The sequence below is a fragment of the Artemia franciscana genome, chromosome 18 (assembly GCF_032884065.1).
Source record: "Artemia franciscana chromosome 18, ASM3288406v1, whole genome shotgun sequence".
In the NCBI taxonomy this organism is placed as follows: Eukaryota; Metazoa; Arthropoda; class Branchiopoda; order Anostraca; family Artemiidae; genus Artemia; species Artemia franciscana.
The window spans coordinates 5,078,399-5,092,264 of NC_088880.1; the positions used below are offsets into that span (position 1 = coordinate 5,078,399).

General features: G+C 35.6%; 1 long non-coding RNA gene across 5 annotated transcripts in view; it reads left to right on the top strand.

Moving 5' to 3' along the window:
* Positions 1-670: 670 nt before the first annotated feature.
* The window catches only part of LOC136038525 (uncharacterized), a 171,077-nt gene continuing 157,881 nt past the window's right edge, over positions 671-13,866 (top strand). For 4 of the 5 annotated variants that reach the window (XR_010620238.1, XR_010620235.1, XR_010620236.1 and 1 more), the window contains exons 1-2: positions 696-743; positions 12,796-12,975. This is a non-coding gene — a long non-coding RNA (uncharacterized LOC136038525). Of the gene's footprint in view, positions 744-12,795; positions 12,976-13,866 lie in introns of all 5 variants that reach the window. The other variant, XR_010620237.1, reaches the window with a different exon arrangement.

Sequence of the window (13,866 nt, forward strand, 5' to 3'; positions counted from 1 at the left end):
GCATGCGTATCAGAGACCCGACCAGATGAAATTAGAAATAGTCGCTTCTCCGATTTGACCATCCGAGGGGAGTGAAAGGACGGTCAATTCGGAAAAATTAGAAAAAATAAGGTATTTTCAAACTACGAACGGGTTCTCGGATCTTAATGAAATTTGATATCTAGAATGACCACGTGTCTCAGAACTCTTATTTAAAATCCCGATCGGATCCATTGATCGGTGACATTGGGGGACTTGGAGGTGGAAACCAGAAATTTTGGAAAACGCTTAAAGTGTAAAGATCGTAATAAAACTTAGTGGAAAAAAAGCTCCTGGCTTTTCCAACCTCGTCACAAGTGCCATATGAGCTCTTGGCTCTTTTTTTCATGATGTATTGAATATGTTTTAAATTCACCAAGTAGTGTTTGTTAAATAGTTACTGTTCTTCACTACTGCTTGAATAGCACCTGCTTCAATAGTAGCCCCTCTTTTGCCCCCTCCCCGTCAATAAAAATTCAGTAGTTAAACTCCTGCCCAAAACAGATACCTTTTTAGAAGGGAAATCCCCGAAACGAAAGCACACTGCTTTTTAGCACTTCAATCTTCCATTGATACAAATAAACAGGTTTGACCGGCTTTGCGTGAAAACATCTGCGCGTCAGACTGGACTCTTTCCAACATGAATTCATTTGTTATCTTGCTTCGTTCATACGTATTGAAAATTGAAAGTCAGTCAATGTGGAAGGATTTTAATTTTCTTAGATGTGAGTTTCTGTTCGTTTCTTCTTCTGAGTATTGTAATGGGAGTAAACGCAGTTTTGGGTCATAGTCAAAAGACTGATATTGGGGATAATGTTTGTATTAACGGACTATTCAGGTAGTTGAGAAATAAACTTGTCTCTATAGGATAGCCAGAATTACATACAACATCGATTTGTGGCTCTCCAAAAGGAAAAACTAGGCCTATGCAGTAAGGCTGGTAAAATTCTAGGTAAAATTCTAGTTAGTTGAATTTTTGCTAGCTCGGAAAGGGTTTAGGTTAGGTCAATGAAACTTACAGGGATGGGTCTACTGGCTAAAGTATGTCACCGGAAGGTATTTTGAAGTACCCACCTCCACTCCTTCTCCCTCTTGAGAGCCCTGAAATTTGTCTACATGACAGGTCTATACCTATTGAAATTTTGACAAAACAACATTTTACCTTAATTTTCAGTGGTAAAATTCTAGTTAATTGACTTCTTGCTATCTCAGAAAGGGTTTAGGTTAGGAAAATGAAACTTTCAGGGATGAATCTACAGACTAAAGTATGTCCCGGGAAGGTATTTTGAAGCAACTACCTCCACTCCTCTTTCTAGAGGGCCCTGACCTTTGATGACCTTTAAAAATATGTGTGTTATAAAAGTGAAACCTTGCAAAATAGATCTTCTGCTTAATTGAAGTACAACAAAATTGTTTTCAGCTACATAAATTTGCTCAATTACATTTTATAAGGTTTTAAAGATATGCAAATACATTTCCTAAATGAAAAAAAAAATCATTGACATGACTCAAAATTCTACTCAAATACAGGAATTGCATTTCCAGAACTAAAGGCAGAGAAAAAGCAACTAGTATCTGAAAATTAAGGTAAAATGTTGTTTTGTCAAAATTTCAATAGGTATAGACCTGTCATGTAGGCAAATTTCAGGGCCCTCTAGAGGAGGAAGGAGTGGAGGTAGGTACTTTAAAATACCTTACCGGGACATACTTTAGCCTGTAGACCCATACCTTAAAGTTTCATTTTCCTAACCTAAACCCTTTCCAAGATATCAAGAAGTCAATTAACTAGAATTTTACCGGAAAAACTACGCATTAAAAGGGGTAACAATTAGCCTAGGTTATTTTGTTTAATGTTTAAATTCGTTTTTGTGACAATCCACTCCTCTCTAAATATTATGGAATAATTAATATTTACCAAAATGATTTAGCATCTTAAATAAAGGTATTAGCCTACAAATGGGGGTAAATATTTTGTTTTTCATATTATTGACATTCAAATAAATTGATCATACGACTAGATGGCATTTTTTATGTTCTTTCGAAATATAACAATCTCTTTTCTCCTAAATTCAATTTTAAGCCCTCTTAGGACCCTTGAAAATATTAATTTCATTCTATATTTTTTGGACATAAATATGAGTTGTAACATTTGTTTCAAACTTGCTATTTCATTATAAATCCATTTTGTAAAAGTTGTATAATTCCAATCATTGATTTGTCAAGATTAAGTTAACTAAAAAAATTCAAAACAAATCTGCCATGTTCTCTTCTTTTTCTGTAAGGTCACTTAATCACTGCCGTTTCTCCTTTATGTCGAAAAAATGCCGAAGCCGACAGAAGAATCATGAACTAATGAAACATGAAATAAATGAACTAACATCATTTTTATACAATCCTAATTACCGGATTAATGCCAGATTTACCTCTCACTCAATCTGACTTATCTGTCTTGGCTTTTTCTATAATTAAATACAAAAAAACAAGTTTTTTCAACTGAAAGTAAGGAGTGACATCAAAACTTAAAACGCACAGAAATTACTTCGTATATGAAAGAGGCTGCTTCCTCATCAACGCCCCGCTCTTTACGCTAAAGTTTTTTACTGTTTTAGAAAGAAGAATTGAGAGAAAGAGTCAAACTTTAGCGTAAAGAGCGGGGCGTTGATGAGGAAGCAGCCTCTTTCATATACGAAGTAATTTCTGTGCGTTTTAAGTTTTGATGTCACTCCTTACTTTCAGTTGAAAAAACTTGTTTTTTTGTATTTAATTTCTGAACGTTTTTGAATCAATGCATGTTTTGATTTTGGCTCTCCGCAGAGGAATAATCAAAACGAAATTTGAATATTTTTTTTGGGGGGGGGGCTAAATGGCTTTCTCATAATTTTGATCGAATGATTTTGAGAAAAAAAGAGCGGGGGCGAAGCCTAGTTGCCCTCCGATTTTTTGGTTAATTAAAAGGCAACTAGAACTTTTAATTTTTTACGAATCTTTTTATTGGTAAAAGATTTACGTAGCTTATAAATTAGCTTACGTAAAGAACTTTTGTATTCTCATGTTTTTATTACATATATGAGGGGATTCGCCCCATCGTCAGTACCTCGCTCTTTACACTAAAGCTTAAATTTTATCCCAATTCATTAAGAATGACCCCTGAATCACAAAAGCCGTAGAATAAATAGTTGAAATTACTAAAAATACTTTAGCGTAAAGAGCTAGGTATCATAAGGAGGTGAGCCCCTTATATGGGTAATAATTTCTGTTTGTTTTAAGTTTTATTGCTGTTCCTTACTTCCAGCTGAAAAAGCTTTTTCACATTTATTTTTTATTTTTTTTTTTTAAATAATGCTAGTAAATCCTGCTCTCCCTTCATGGAAGTTTTCTTTTCCCATGACAAATTCTCGATGGAAAGTTCCCCAGGCATATCCCCCTCTTCTCAACCCCTCCCCCCAACCAAAAAAATCCTCCTGAAAACGCATGTATACTTCCCAATAACCATTACTATATGTAAGCACAGGTCAAAGTTTGTAACTTGTTGCCCCTCCCACGGGGACTGTGGGGGAGTAAGTCGTCCCCAAAGACATAGTTATAAGGTTTTTCGACTACGCTGAATTAAATGGCTATCTCAGAATTTTGATCCGTTGACTTTGGGAAAATAATTAGCGTGGGAGGGGGCCTAGGTGCCCTCCAATTTTTTTGGTCACTTAAAAAGGGCACTAGAACTTTTCATTTCCGTTAGAATGAGCCCTCTTGTAACATTCTAGGACAACTGGGTCGATACGATCACCCCTGGGAAAAAAAAACAAAAAAAAACAAACAAACAAATAAACACGCATCCGTGATCTGCCTTCTGGCAAAAAATGCAAAATTCCACATTTTTGTAGATAGGAGCTTGAAACTTCTACAATAGGGTTCTCTGATACGCTGAATCTGATGGTGTGATTTTCGTTAAGATTCTATTACTTTTAGGGGGTGTTTCCCCCTATTTTCTAAAATAACGCAAATTTTCTCAGGCTCGTAACTTTTGATGGGTAAGACTAAACTTGATGAAACTTATATATTTAAAACCAGCATTAAAATGCGATTCTTTTGATATAGCTATTGGTATCAAAATTCCATTTTTTAGAGTTTTGGTTACTATTGAGCCGGGTCGCTCCTTACTACAGTTCGTTACCACGAACTGTTTGATTAGCCATGGCTTGATGCCCACAATTATTCGATTCTAAAATAAGAGTCATGCTTACTCCCGCCGTTTACCCGTGCCATTTAACCAAACACTTGGAAAACTATAGTTTCTATGACTATCTACCTTAGTTCTTCTGCCCTAGGAAAAAAGACGGACGGAAGAAAGGAGAAATTGTTTTGAATATTTTATCCAACTGTCGTGGTAAATTGATGCTTTTGGGTTATATAACTTCAAAATAATGGATTTATAATCAAATAGTAATTCTGGAATCCGTGGTTAAAGCCTTCTTTACATTCAAAAATCAGAAATATTTGGTCATTTTTAAGGGCTTAAAAAGGGCTAAAATTTGAATTTGCGGGATAAGTGAGTATTATGTTCGTAAAGAGCATAAAAAAAGTATCGAGTGGTATGTTTGCTGTATTCACTAGTCAATAATATAAACAGTGAAATATTTACCCAAATGGGTAAATATTAGGGAAACAATTAGGAAGGAAACACTTAGGAAACGTATTAGGGAAACAATTCTTGTTTCATAATATGCCGAAAATTTTTAGTTAACCCATTTAAAGGTGTTTCCACCATACTTTATCCTAACCAGAACTGTTCAAGGGTGGTGGGACAACAGTATAGCGAGGCTACATGCAAAATGTGCTAACTATGCTTTCTCTGCATATAATAAAGTAGGAAATTGTTTTCTTAACATATTTCCATCTCTTCAGTTTTTTCTTTAAGAAAATACCCCTTGGGCATTTCTCATGCATTTTACCATGATTTACTCCTGTTTCAACCGGTTTACCCATATATTTATGTTGCTTTATCATCCGGCTTTATTTGATTCACTCGACATGCATTTGGTCACAGAGTACACTTTAAGTATTTCATTTTATAGTTGAAAACCCTGATTTAATGTTTGTTAATACGAATAAAGTGCTGACTTTTTTTTATATTCTTACCAGATATAATAATCGTTGTTTGTCGCAAATCCAATATGGACCTTCAAGGATAATTAAATTGAAAAACAATAAGTTTTCCCAACTGAAAGTAAGGAGTAATGTTAAAACTTAAAGCGAATAGAAATTATTACGTACCTGAGGCTGGTTGCCCCCTCCTCAACACCTCTCTCTTTACGTTAAAGTTTGTAAGTACTTTTAAAAAAGCTTCTTATTGTTCTAGGTAAACGAACCTATTGTTTCAGGATTCATTCTCAAAGAATTGGGACAAAATTAAACTTTAGCGTTGAGGAGGGGGGCAACCCCTTTCAAATACGTAATAATTTCGGTAAATGTTTAGTTTCGTTTCAGAAGTGCTCTAAAGTGCCTATAACTGCATATAGCAAGATTCTGACTATCACATATTGTTTCCTTGTCATTATTAGAGAAGCTCATCCATTTCTGGTTGACCCTCCTCCTCCATGGGGATAACTAAAAATGCATTAAGTGGGCTTGCTTACAGGTAACATTGCCTATAGAGTGAAGCGTATTAGTCCATGAGCCCCGCGGGCAGTCGGGCGAGGTCTAAATTCTATATTTATTCAACAAAGGGTGATAAAACTAAAAAAAAAAACAAAAAAAAAATCAAATGAGGTTTATTAAATAAATATAGAATACAGACCTCGCCCCGCTGCCCGCGGGGCTCTTGGACTAATACGCTTCGCTCTACAGGTAATGTTACCTGTAAGCAAGCCCACTTTACGCATTTTTAGTTTGCCCCATGGAAGAGGAGGTTAACTAGAAATGGATGCGCTTCTAGAATTAGCATTTCCAAGTGCTCTAAACTGGAAACTATGCTGCTTCGCAGCATAGTTTCCAGTTTAGACTATTTGTAACGAAACTAAACATTTACCATTATTTCTGTTCATTTCAAGTTTTAGTGTTGATCCTTACTTTCAGTTGAAAAACTTGTTTTTTAATTTAATTTCTGATCGTGTTTTAAATAATGCAAGGGAATCTGGCTCCACCTCGACAAAAAATCCTCCTTACGGATATATCTAGACAATTTCATCCTGGTGAAAACTTCCCCTGACAACTACCCTTAATATCTCTTCGCGTAAAATTGAGTTAGCGAAGAGAAAAAGCAACACATAAGAAGAATGTCTTATAGGAATTCTGCTAAAATCACCCAGTGTACAATTTCTACTGAAAATTCACCCTCTGGCAACTTCCCTCCCCACGGAAAATTCCCTGCAGAAAATTCGTCCCCCAACCCGAAAAACGTATACATACTTCCCAATAACAAATGCTATACGCAAACAATGGGCAAATCTTATAAATTAAAGACCTTTTCCCATGGATTGTGATGGGTCGTGTTATCGTTAAAGGAATAGTTATTCGGCCTTTCAGCTATGCTGAACAAAATGGAACAAAATGTGAACAAACAAATCTCAAATTTTGAATGGCCAATTTTTAGAAAAAAGGGGCGTTGGAGGGGACTTAGTTGGCTTCCAATCTTTTTGGTCACTTGGTCAATCGATCGAATGAGCCCTCTCCCGATATTCTTGGACCTATGGGTCCATATGATCACCCTTCTACTTTTGTTATCCCTATTGTCTCTACTTTGTATTTGTTTATGATCACCCTTGGAAATCGAAACATCAAAAAAGAAATAACACGCATCCGTAATCTCATGTGGAAAAAAATAATACAAATTCCACATTTTTTCAGAAAGGAGTTTGAAACTTCTACTATATGGTTCTCTGATATGCTGAATCTGATGATGTGGTTTTCATTAGGATTCTGTGACTTCTGGGGTATTTCCTTTTTTTTGAAAATCTGGCTAGTATTCTCGGGCTAGAAGCCTTTGTTGTGCAAAACTAAACTTAATGAAACTGATATATTTAGAATCAGCAGAAGTCGATTCTTTGGATATATCTTTTGGTATCAAAATTCTATTTTTTAGGGTGTCAGTTACTATTGAGCCTGGTCGCTTACTTACAGCTCCTTGCCTGGGTATTTTAGATACGATTTATACTCTATTAGCGTCACCCTTGTTAAATCCGGTTTACCTGTAAATTGAATCGACAGTAACGAAATTGAGAATCAGTAAATATATGGGAAATATATACTAACACACTAGAAATTCATAAAAAATAGAAGAACCTTATTTCTCATTCTCGTACTTTGATAATTGTTCAGAGTTACTAGAGAAAGGGGGGGGGGGAGTGCATCCCTGTCCGCAACCAGTGGAGCTCATTTAAAGATAATATCCTCCTTAAGTGAGTGAAATACCTCCGAAGCAGATCTAAACTAAGAAAAATTATTTTACTTACCCTTTATGTTTTTTTTTTTATTAAAAAAAGCCCATCAGACTAACCATGTTTCATACACTAAGCTATAAAATTAAATTAAGCTATAAAATAAAATTGGTATTCACAGATTCTCCTTTTCAGCCTGTCACCTGGAGACAAAAAGAAAGCAAATTGTCCCCAAACTAGGTCACGGAGGTGACGAAGGATTTAAGGAAAATTAGAAATTTTTGGGAGGGTGTAAAGAGGGTGGCTTTAGATATGTTGGTAGGGAGGAGGAGTATGCCTAGCTGTGTTTGTATTAGGCAGCTTGGTGCTGGAGCCAGTTTTAGTATATGTAAAGAATCCATAAAAAGTAGAGATTCGAAAAGGCAGCACTCCTTATTTTGTCTGTACAGAGCGACTCAAAATTCGATCTTCCTTTTCCAGAAGAGAGAATAGTCATTGTAGTATAGTTGTTACTGTGAATGCCCAAAATCTGGTTAATGTTGACATTCACCGGTGTTTGTCCGAAATTCCTATTTCTCTGCTTGTATTCAATTAGAGTGGCGAATCAGCTTTTTCAGTCATATGCAAGCTTTAATGGTAAAAGTTACTTCTGTTTGGGTTGGGTTCAATTAAGTTATAAATCTCAGAAATCGGTGAAAACCTAACCCAACCTGTCACCATGAGACCTTGCATAAAACTGAAAAAGTTAACTGTAACTCCAATGGGAAAATCCAAGGAGAAAAAAAGATATTTCGGACATTCTCTGAATTGTTGATATAAGCAAATTTCGGACATTCACGGTAACGCAGTAACTAAATGTTGTCTTTGTTTCATCAGTTTTTGCATCCTTTACCTCCTAAGAAATTTGTTACTCCTAACAGGAAAAACGCGTTCCTCGTAATGTAACAAGACGTCTATTAGTTTGTTTGATATTTGGTTAAAATTGGATATATTTGCAGACAACCTGTCTGATTCATGCTTTTTGCAACGACATCCCTCTGGTTCTTTTACCTGCTCTTGGGAATGTACGGTTGATCTTATAGACGCAACAATAATCACTTCTTTATGTTGTGTCCGTTTGAAAAGGAAGTCATAAAAGAAAATAGATGTAAGGCAACTTACAAATATTGTCTTTCTTTTTCTAGCAGTTAATAATTGATGTGAGCTATATTTCTTATATATATGTAACAATAATGGATATTTATGCAAAATTTCAGGTGTGTAATTAGCCATGGGGCAGAGGGGTGGAGGAACTGTCAACTCTCTCACCCCAGTTGGTCCTCCAGGCGAAATTTAGTGGGTTCTTTTCTGTTATAGCGACTATGCATATAGAAGCTAAGTAGAACCGGTTTCTTCATTAGTTTTTCGACAAGTAACAGAATAGATGGGAAATATATAATTTGGGCTATATATTTGTGCAAGAGGTGGTTGGGGTATAATTTTTTGACAGTGTGAAGTTAGAAAACAATTCTCACTGTGTAATATGTAAAATAATTATACCTAACATATTTTGGATGCTCACCCGCTATACTTTACCCCCATCCCCCCGAATTTGTAGATATATAGCTCAAATTTGTTTCTAAAGTATTATATTTGCATCATATTTTGAGCTATTTTATTAGGATTAGTCAGAGAAACGGACTTTAATTAGCTTCTATATAGATATGCGCCATAACAGAGAAGTACCATTTAGTCTCTCAAAAAATTATGTCGAAATTAAGATAAACCCGTCTAGATAAAGCATCCAGAGAAACATGAGGTTTCTTTAGTATATTTTTGCCGTTATGGTACTATATGGCTCATTTTTCATTTTTCACTGTCATTTTCACTTGATTAGGGAAAATTAGCTCAAGTCCAAACCCCCTTCTCTCCCTGGATTTTGGCAAACTTACGCAACTGAGTTTTGGTTTCAGATGGGTCACTTATAAACAGACTGTACAGCTATTAAATTCGTATCTCTCGGGACGTCATTAAAGGGAGGGGGATTTGTCCCCTAAATCCCCCCTCTCCCCTCATATATGTCATTATATTGTCTATCTTCTCCATAATAATCCATATTCTCCTGTTTTACCACTTTTACGTCCTTATGAAATTTTAAATGAATCCATCTTTTTTGTGTTTTTTTATTGTTCCTCCTGCATATCATGCCACAGGATTTGGAGGGGGATATCGTTTTGTTAAGGTTTTAGTTAACATGTGACATTAAATAAACAAATATATAAAATGAAAAATTTGAAATAGCCTATATAGAAAAATTTCAAATATAAAATGATAAAATGAAATATATAGAATGAAAAAAGTTTTTTATTTTTTCTAAAAAGTAGAGTTATGAGTCAAACTTTAGCGTAAAGAGCGAGGCGTTGAGGAGGTGACAACCCCTTTCATAAACGGAATAATTTCTGTTCGTTTTAAGTTTTAATTTCGCTCCTTACTTGCAGTTAAAAAACTTGTTTTTTTATATTTAATTTTACAATAAAGCTATTAAAGTAGGAAGATCCAATATAACAAAAACAGTAAACAAATTGGAGTAATTCCTGGAATTTTAGGATCAATACTGGGTTATACAAAATAATGCGGTTTTATTTATGAATGGGACTGTAAAGACCAGAGTGGAAAACTATATGTGTTCGAAAAGCAGATTTAAAGATATATTTTTTCTCCAGGATAAAAAATTAAAATTTTGGAATTAATGCACCTTGATCGCATGTGGCATATAGACAAGAGCGATGATTATTTTTTTACTTATAAGACAAGAATTTCCAAAAAAGTTGGAAAGTTTGAAATAATGTCGTTTTTAGTTTTTTGCACGATTTATTTCCATTATGATAAGTATTTATTTATATATGTATTGGTATATGTAATCGAAAGAGAGATTTGAGCACTCCAAAAGACGGTGGAAAATTTATTAGGTGTTTTCCCAAAGAATTGAAAGTTGACACATTACCAAAGATCGTCCTTTTGGGCCTACCATCCAGGGCCAAACAAGAAGGTAGTCATCCTTAAATTGGCCGGGAGGTTATAAGGAAAATATTATGGAAATTAGAAAGTACTTCTAGCTACGACAGCCAAGAAGTGAAGTTAGGTTAATCCAAATGAAACAGCATTTACTTAAAAATATGCAGAATAATTGCTGCAAAAACATTTTGTATGTAGAGCCGCAATGCTTTATCCCAATTTTAAAGGTACAATTAGGTAAAAAGGTACAAAGGTAAAAATTAAAGGTCTGATAGCCACGACACCCAAGAAGTGAAGTTAGGTCTTTCCAAATGAAACAATATCTACTTCATAATATCCAGAATAATTGCTGCTAAAACATTTTTTATGTAGACCCGCAATGCTTTAACCCCAACCCCCTCCACTGATGTGTGATAGTTTCCAGGTATTATCGCAATGCGTCTCTGATGTGAATTCCTCTACCTATAAATTGAATCTACCGTGGCGAAACAAAAACTGGAAAAACAAGTTACGGGTGGGAAAATGCATTGAGAATATATATAATTCGGGGTATATATTTGTGCATCAGGGGGGGGGGAGGTAAAGTATACGAGGATGCATGCAAAGTGTGTTAGCTACAATGATTCTGCCAAATATGAAGTAAGCATTGTTTTCTAACTTCCCGCTGTCCAAATACTTTACTTTCCCCTCTAATGTACAAATATATATCCCAAATTATATCAGTCCAATGTGTTATGTCACCCATTACTTGTTTTCCACTGAGCGTAAGCTAATTGTCTATTAAAACAGACAAATGAAACCGGTTTGCTCTCGGGTATTAGACAGTGTAATTCTTGAGTGTTGTTGCTCTAACAGATAAGTACCGAAAGTGATAAAGAGTCAATATGGTAATTAAAAGGACATTAACCTAGTCTCTGTAGGTACCAAATTACTTAGTAATATGATATCTTTTTGACTGAGAGATGCTGTTGACAGTTTTAAGAGGAGAACAGTGCGGGTTTAGGAAAGGTAGAGGATGTGTCGACCGAATGTTCACTCTTATGGAGGCCCTACACGGCCAATCATTTTGATCAAAAGCTTTCATCAATCGATTGACTCTAGCATGAGTCTAGGAACCTGTTTGACGTTTGAATCAAGTGTTGACTGTGATTGATAGAAAGTTTTGATAAAAACTCAATCATTTTGATCAAAAGCAGTGTGTTACATTAGCTTTGGTCAAGATTGAAGGGTCGAATGAAGATTAAGTAAAGCACACGTCAGTCTATTGACGGAAACTTGATCAAAATGATTGACCTTCTAGGGCCTCCTTTAGGTTAATTACTGAGGAATGTCTGAGTCAATAAACACGTTTGCTCCTCAGTTTGATGGATTATGAGCAAGCGTTCAATTTGTAGATAGAAGAGCTTAGGGAAGGTCTTATCCTTGTATGGTATACCAGACAAATATATTAAGAGTATTAGTGCTAGTGCGAGAATAACATTGTTGCGGTCAAGATAGGAAAGGAGGTTAACAGAAGGTTTTGTATTAAATCAGGAGTTAGTGAAATCCTATCCTACCCCATTTAATATGGATCATTTGGATGAACTTAGTCTTGAGGAGAACAGTAAAGGCAGTGGGAGAACATTGAATCAAATGGGGAAGAAAAACTTTTTTGGACTTAAATTATGCTGATGATTTCCGGCAAATTATTTTCGCTGAAGGGAGGATTTTGGAGTGATCGGAAAAATTATTATAACTTACCCTGTCAGCTAAAAGTTTGCTAAGGGTGGGTCTATCTTAAGTAAAATATTTTACGGGGGATTTTTCATGAAATTTGAGCCAGATTTAACGGCATTATTTTCAAAGATCAGAAATTAACTTAAAAAAAAATTTTTTTCAACTGAAAGTAAAGCAACATTAAAATTCGAGACGAACGTATATTATTCCGTTTAGAAGGGGTTACCTTCCTCCTCAATACCTTCTAAAATTTTGAATGTTTGTCCCAATTTTTTAAGAATGAATCCTAAAACACAAGGCCAGTTTTATTAGAATATTCAGCTTTTTTAAAAGTTATAAAAATTTTAGCTTGAAGAGAAAAGGCACTGAGCTAGGGGAGGGGGGTAACCCCTTCATATACGGAATAATTTCGGTTCGTTTTGAGTTTTATTGTTGCTCCTTAACTTCAGTTGAAACAAATCCTGTTTTGTTCATTTAATTAGACATTGAATTCAAGTGTGATGAAATATTAAATGTGTGGAGCAATGTCGGGGGTGGGGGGTGGGGGGTGTGGGGTTGGGGGATGACTTAATTTATTGAGTGCACTTTACTATAACTGTACTTTACTGGAGCCCCCACTGAGCTGTAAACGTCCATTTATGTATATTTTGTGAACCAGTAAAACATAACTGTTTACGGCATTTTTGTGCTTTTTCAGTAATGGAAAAGAGTTTCTCTGTACCTAGAAAATAATTCAAATTTCAAAGAAGAAGAACAGCGTCTGTTGAAAAAGTCAAAATGGAGAACAGTGATGATGGGAGCATGTTATTAGGAGAGGAGAAGAGACTCACTGACACCCAATGCAATACAAATAGTCTATGGCGATGGAAAATATAAGGTAGTTGACACAAATCGGGAACAGTTTTTATGGCACTTGTTATTTCGGTTATTTCGGAAAAATTAGAAAAAATAAAGTATTTTTAACTTACGAATGGGTTATCGGATCTTAATGAAATTTGACATTTAGAAGGATATCGTGTCTCAGAGCTCTTATTTTAAATCCCGACCGGATCTGGTAACATTGGGGGGAGTTGGACGGGGAAACCCAAAATCTTGGAAAACGCTTAGAGTGGAGGGATCGGGATGCAACTTGGTGGAAAAAATAAGCACAAGTCCTAGATTAATGATTGAAATAACCAGAACGGACCGCTCTCTTTGGGGGAGCTGAGGGGGAGGGTTAATTCTGAAAAATTAGAAAAAATGAGGTATTTTTAACTTACGGAGTGATTGGATCTTAATGAAATTTCATATTTAGAAGGACATCGTAACTCAGATGTCTTATTTTTAATCCCAACTGGATCCAATGTCATTGGGGGGAGTTTGGGGGGGGGGACCGAAAATCTTGGAAAACGCTTAGAGTGGAGAGATCAGAATGAAAGTTGTTGGGAAGAATAAGCACAAGTTCAAGATTCGTGACTGACATAATTGGACTGGATCTGCTCTCTTTGGGGGGGGGGGGAGGGGTAATTTGGAAAAATTAGAAAAATGAGGTATTTGTAACTTACGAACGGATGATCAGATCTTAATGAGATTTGATATTTAGAAGGATCTTGTGCTTCAGGGCTCTTATTTTAAATCCCGACCAGAACCGGTGACATTGGGGGGAGTTGGAAGGGGGAAACCGGAAATCTTAGAAAACATGAAAATTTAGGTATCTTTATCTTACGAATGGGTGATCGGATCTTAATGAAACTTGATATATAGGAAGATCTTATGTCTCAGATGCTCC